Genomic DNA, 6,000 nt, shown 5'->3' on the forward strand with positions numbered 1-6,000 from the left:
GGTAAACATAGGGGAAAACTAAAGAATATACTTGAAAGATAGGATGATATACGAAACGAGAGGAAAACGAAGGTAGATGTATTAACTATGCAACATACGGCGTGAGAATTTAAAAAAAAAAGATAACAAGTATGGACAAGATCCTTGTTAGGATAACAGCATCTCTAAGTAGTGTATTGGTCCTAAAAAGGACCGTTTTTGAACTCAGTGCCAGAACTTCAAACTTAAGCACGTTCCCCACGGATGCGGCGAGCAAGCTGAATGTCCTTAGGCATGATTGTGACTCTCTTTGCGTGAATAGCACACAAGTTGGTGTCTTCGAAAAGCCCTACAAGGTAAGCTTCACTTGCCTCCTGTAAAGCCATGACAGCTGAGCTTTGGAAGCGAAGATCTGTCTTGAAATCTTGTGCAATTTCTCGGACGAGTCGTTGGAAGGGCAGCTTGCGGATGAGCAATTCAGTGCTCTTCTGGTAACGACGAATTTCTCGGAGAGCCACAGTACCAGGCCTGTAACGATGGGGCTTTTTCACTCCACCGGTAGCTGGAGCACTCTTTCTTGCAGCTTTGGTGGCAAGCTGCTTTCGAGGAGCTTTGCCTCCAGTAGATTTCCTAGCTGTCTGCTTGGTACGTGCCATTGCAACTGTCACGACTTGTTTCAAATAATTGCGCGCTGAATGAAGTCAAGTTATATAAAGAGCAAAACCGTTAAATCAAGCTATTTCTCATTGGATAAAGTCAGTCGAAAAGGACAGTTCTCATTGGCTTAGACACGTTTTGTGTTTTTCCTCCGTGCTTTCCCTGCATGATCGAAGGAACAAAACCACGAGTCTTGGGCTGCTTGGGCTTGTATTTCTCGTGTGTGGTGAGCGAAGCAGTAACATATCGAAATGACAGGACGTGGAAAAGGAGGCAAGGGTCTTGGCAAAGGAGGTGCCAAGCGCCACCGTAAAGTTCTTCGTGACAACATCCAGGGTATCACCAAACCCGCTATTAGGCGTCTTGCTCGCCGTGGTGGTGTGAAGCGTATCTCTGGTCTCATTTATGAAGAGACCCGAGGAGTATTGAAAGTATTCCTGGAGAACGTAATCAGAGATGCTGTTACATACACAGAACACGCCAAGAGGAAGACAGTGACAGCTATGGATGTTGTGTATGCCTTGAAGAGGCAAGGAAGAACCCTGTACGGTTTCGGAGGTTAAGTTGGGGTTCCTCCTATTTTGGATATAAAATTGGCATAAACGGCTCTTTTCAGAGCCAACAAATTTATATAAAGGGAAAGATTTACTTTGTGCGATTTTCTGTTAGATTATAAGAATTCGTGTAACTACATTAAAGCCTTTTGATGCACACAAAATTACAGACGTAGAGAGATTAATTTGAGAAAATCATACGTTTTTTTTTACATTATGTACGTTCATGTATACGTATTCATATGTAGCAGTATTAATGCTGGAGAAGGGGTTCTGGTTGGAAATTGGCGATTTGTTGGAAGTAGCGAGCATGAGAGATGCGAAACGCAAGTCGGAATTTCTGTTCTGACAGTAGGATGTACGTATAGAGGCTTATACAACTTCTATACTGTGCTGTGAGGGGCGAATAATGCGTTAGAAACCTGAATCTTGTCCTTTATCTTGTTTACGTGGTCTTGGGTTCGATTTTTTTCTTTTGCGGTAGTGTCTATTGTGATTTACATGTAAATTAATGACACTTCGTAGCGGGTTAGTAAAATAAAGAGTAATACAAATATGAGATGTAGGTTAATGCATTGTATACTTCACATTATTTACTAAAGAAAGGCAGTAGTTACAAGAAACCTAGGCTCGCTCGTTGGGCACAGTAGCAAATGAGTTCTGAGATCAGAGAATAAGAGTAGTTGCGTATTACAAACCATATACATATAACACATATCACACAAATATGAATATCGACCTTGCAAAGAATAAATCGTACTTAAGTGTGCATTTAATGTCATTACTATGTTGCAAAAGAAATTTAGGAAAGTTTTTTGATCCGCTCTGTTCATGATGTCATTGGGGCATAGTAATGAACAATAATAAATGTCGAGAACATATTGAACAGAGTAATTTCAGCCAAGCCAACGCAAGAGAGAAACATGAGTGCTTTAAGAATGTTGGAAATTCCTTTGTCTAGCATGAAGTACATGAGAATATGTGGTATGAGGTTTTCTTCCATTGCTGAGAATCTGGGCTCGACTGTCCTGTCCTCTGGGTAATATGAGCCCGATGTACGCAAATATCAAAAAAATGTAGCTAGCGACAATACAAAAGGTAATGATCTTATAATTAATAATGTAGTGGGAACTAAGCACATCGCTGTTTGGAGTATTCTAAAGATAGTGTGACTTCCTATGGGCTTCAATTACGATCGACGACTACACATACTAATTAATCGAATAGCAGCGAGAATTTCGAATGACACTAAGCAACTATCTCAGACACTTTTGATGAGTCTGTATATCGAAAACAATTCATTTCAATCGTAAATCTCCTCTATAAAGGGGTTTGTGGCCCTCATAAGGGCCGATTTGTATGAGATATAGGTCTTACATTTATGCCTTCTTCTCAGTTTTCTTGGGCAGAAGTACAGCTTGAATGTTGGGCAAAACACCACCCTGAGCGATTGTAACTCCAGACAACAACTTGTTTAATTCCTCGTCGTTACGGATAGCTAACTGCAGATGACGTGGAATAATCCTAGTCTTCTTGTTGTCACGAGCAGCGTTGCCTGCCAACTCAAGAACTTCAGCTGCCAGGTATTCCATGACTGCAGCCAAATACACGGGAGCGCCAGCACCAACTCGTTCGGCATAGTTACCCTTTCGCAAAAGACGATGGATTCTGCCTACTGGGAATTGAAGGCCAGCCCTGCTGGAGCGGGACTTGCTCTTTCCCTTGACTTTTCCACCTTTGCCGCGACCAGACATTGTTCAATATTCTTTCGTAATAAGATGAGAGGAAAAATTGCGGCCTCCCATGAATCAAGTCAGTTTTGTTACTACTTCAAGCGTGCACCCGAGTGCATCAAATGAAAAGCAAGGCAGTTGGCGCGAATTGAAACACGTACTGTAATTTAAATGAAGTCGATAAATCGGCGGACACATCTAATTTTGCTGAACGAGTGAGTCATCATGCCACCAAAAACTAGCGGAAAGGCTGCAAAGAAGGCTGGTAAAGCCCAAAAGAATATCTCCAAGGGAGATAAGAAGAAGAAGAGGAGGAGGAAGGAGAGCTATGCCATTTACATCTACAAAGTTTTGAAGCAAGTGCATCCTGACACTGGCATATCTAGCAAAGCTATGAGTATCATGAACAGCTTTGTTAATGACATCTTCGAGCGTATTGCTGCTGAAGCTTCTCGTTTGGCCCATTACAATAAGCGGTCAACTATCACCAGCCGGGAAATCCAAACAGCTGTGCGCCTTCTTTTGCCTGGTGAACTTGCCAAGCACGCTGTAAGTGAGGGTACGAAGGCTGTTACCAAGTACACAAGCTCTAAGTAAAAATCTTCTTCAAGATTTTTCATTTCAAACGGTCCTTGTCAGGACCAACACATTATTCGAAAGAGTTAAATCACGAAATTTGCTTCATTCTGTTATGTAGAAACACCTTGAAATCCAATTTCTATATGCTGTTAGTAAAAAAGTAAAGCACATAGCGGAGATGTGTCGTGCTTGTATACGAAAGGCATTTACTCGCCGGAGATCTACACTTAGTCATAATAATTTACTTTTAAAAAGTGGTAATACATTCCGTGTTAAGTATAGTAGTAGGTGCACACGGATCGGAAATCAGGTTATTTTAATGTGCCGTGCAAATAAACAGGCTGTTAGTGTAAGAAATAGTGGGTATAACGCTTAGAATATCGATTAATCGCTATGAAATAATGTTGATAAATTATCTCTTGAAAGTACTATAAAATTAATGTTTCTAGTATTTTCGTACTTGAAGGATAATGAAATTTGAAAAAGAGATGCCAACAGCACCTGGTGTTCCCAGGCGGTCACCCATCCAAGTACTGACCAGGCCCGATGCTGCTTGACTTCGGTGATCGGACGAGAACCGGTATATTCAGCATGGTATGGCCGTTGGCAACTACCTTTTCTTCAATGTCCTGTTAAGGAAGTATGTTTTAAGTAAGAATTGACATTATTAACTATAAAGGCAAGCATATTAACGTCGTTAACATTACTTGGAATATACTAATATTCGAATAAATATTTGAATGTTCGAATGATGAGTGATTCGGATGTTCATAGTGCCACTATGTCCTATCGAGTTTACTATCACGAACCACGTATGAAATTGTATATAAATAAATAAAAATAAATCCTTTATTAAGTATTGATTACAGGAAAAAGGCAAACTTACATTCTTTAATGTACACAATGAAATGTATGAAAGATATTTTTAAGATATGTTTCACTTACCCTTTATAACGCAAGGTAGTTTTCAGTGTAGCATCCTCTTCAGCTGCGAGATAACGTAAGGCAGATGATCATTCAGTCGTGAAGCACTAAAATGTAATATACATTTTAACTATTATCGATAAGAATTATTTACTGCAGGGATGCAAATAAAGTGAGGCAAATTAGTAAATAAAAACCGATACTGTAACTGATAATGTAATTACGTATCTGTATTAGTTGTATATACAGTAATCGCACGATTATCCGCGGAGTTGGATGTTGGCATAATCGCGCATAATCAGCAGTATGAGCAGAAAAGGGAAATGAAATGAAATCTTTAGATTTACGTCGCATACTTATACCGGTTACGCTAAAGGAGACGGTGATGATGAGTACTGAATGAAGAAAGTGGGAGGAAACGGGAGAAACCCGAGAAAACCCATGAGCACGGTCTTTATGCACGACAAAGTTCACACGGCACGAGCTGGGATTGAACCAGGGACCCCAAGCACCGGAGGCCAAAAAAGGGACAAAAAGTCTTTCGTGCAACTTTCGTTTTCGGTAAAAAGTTTACACATAATTTAGAAAGAGTAGTTTTCTGGTCTTTTTATTTCACAAGTTGGTTCATGTCTATATTTTTTACATGCATAAAAAATTTTTCAACTCCCTTGCTTAGTTCCTGTTAAAGACCTCTACCTCTGATTGTATTTTTTGCACATATTCTTATTGTTTTCAGACAACATTTCTAAGAGCGTAATTTATCGTCAGCAAGAAAAGAAAAGGAAAGCCTCGGATAGTGGAATGTGTACTGTATATATATATATATATATATATATATATATATATATATATATATATATATATATATATATATATATATATATATACGTATTAGTATATAGTTTTATTTTATACGTCTCCTATTATTACACAATGTGCAGATATTGTGAAAGCGCAAGTAAATATGTATAACTCCCCGTTCTGCACTTAATAACTTGAAAGAAGTTCGGGGAAGGTAGTGTAACAGAAAGTGCAAACAGAAATGAGGGTTTACAGGCATTTAATATTATTCCGTAGTAGTATGATTTTTTGTATATATATATATATATATATATATATATATATATATATATATATATATATATATATATATATATATATATATATATATATATAAACATACATATTCAATGATATAGTAAGAGGTTAGCAGCACTGATAGAACTGCAGAAAGTACAAAACCGTTAATAAGAAAGAGAGAGAGATGGTGGCCGCTTTTGTGCTTTTCATTGGCTAATTCCGAATTGCGCGCGAATACGTACGAGATTTCTTTCTTTTTCCTCTTCGCAGCCCAGATGTTGCCAATTAGAAGTTTTTAGTACTACATTTGTATGAAAATGTTGCCTTTAAGAAATGTGGTTTGCATACGGAGAAAAGAGCAAAATGAATATTTATCTTAGTGGGCATGAAAAAAGACGAAACATTTTGCAAGATGGACACACGAACTTCCTTAATGCAGGCGTTCAGTACATTATTGTAAAGAAAAAAACACTAAAAAGAATTACTTCAATATC

The 6,000-nt window shown here is 38.4% G+C and overlaps 1 non-coding gene across 1 annotated transcript; it reads right to left on the reverse strand.

The window, feature by feature from the left end:
- Positions 1-3,991: 3,991 nt before the first annotated feature.
- On the reverse strand, positions 3,992-4,110 carry LOC145677882 (5S ribosomal RNA). The gene has a single exon (XR_014130076.1). It is a non-coding gene; the product is annotated as a 5S ribosomal RNA (ribosomal RNA).
- Positions 4,111-6,000: the final 1,890 nt, after the last annotated feature.

Source organism: Thermobia domestica, unplaced genomic scaffold (genome assembly GCF_964235325.1).
Source record: "Thermobia domestica unplaced genomic scaffold, izTheDome1.hap1.1 HAP1_SCAFFOLD_1534, whole genome shotgun sequence".
Classification (NCBI taxonomy): domain Eukaryota; kingdom Metazoa; phylum Arthropoda; class Insecta; order Zygentoma; family Lepismatidae; genus Thermobia; species Thermobia domestica.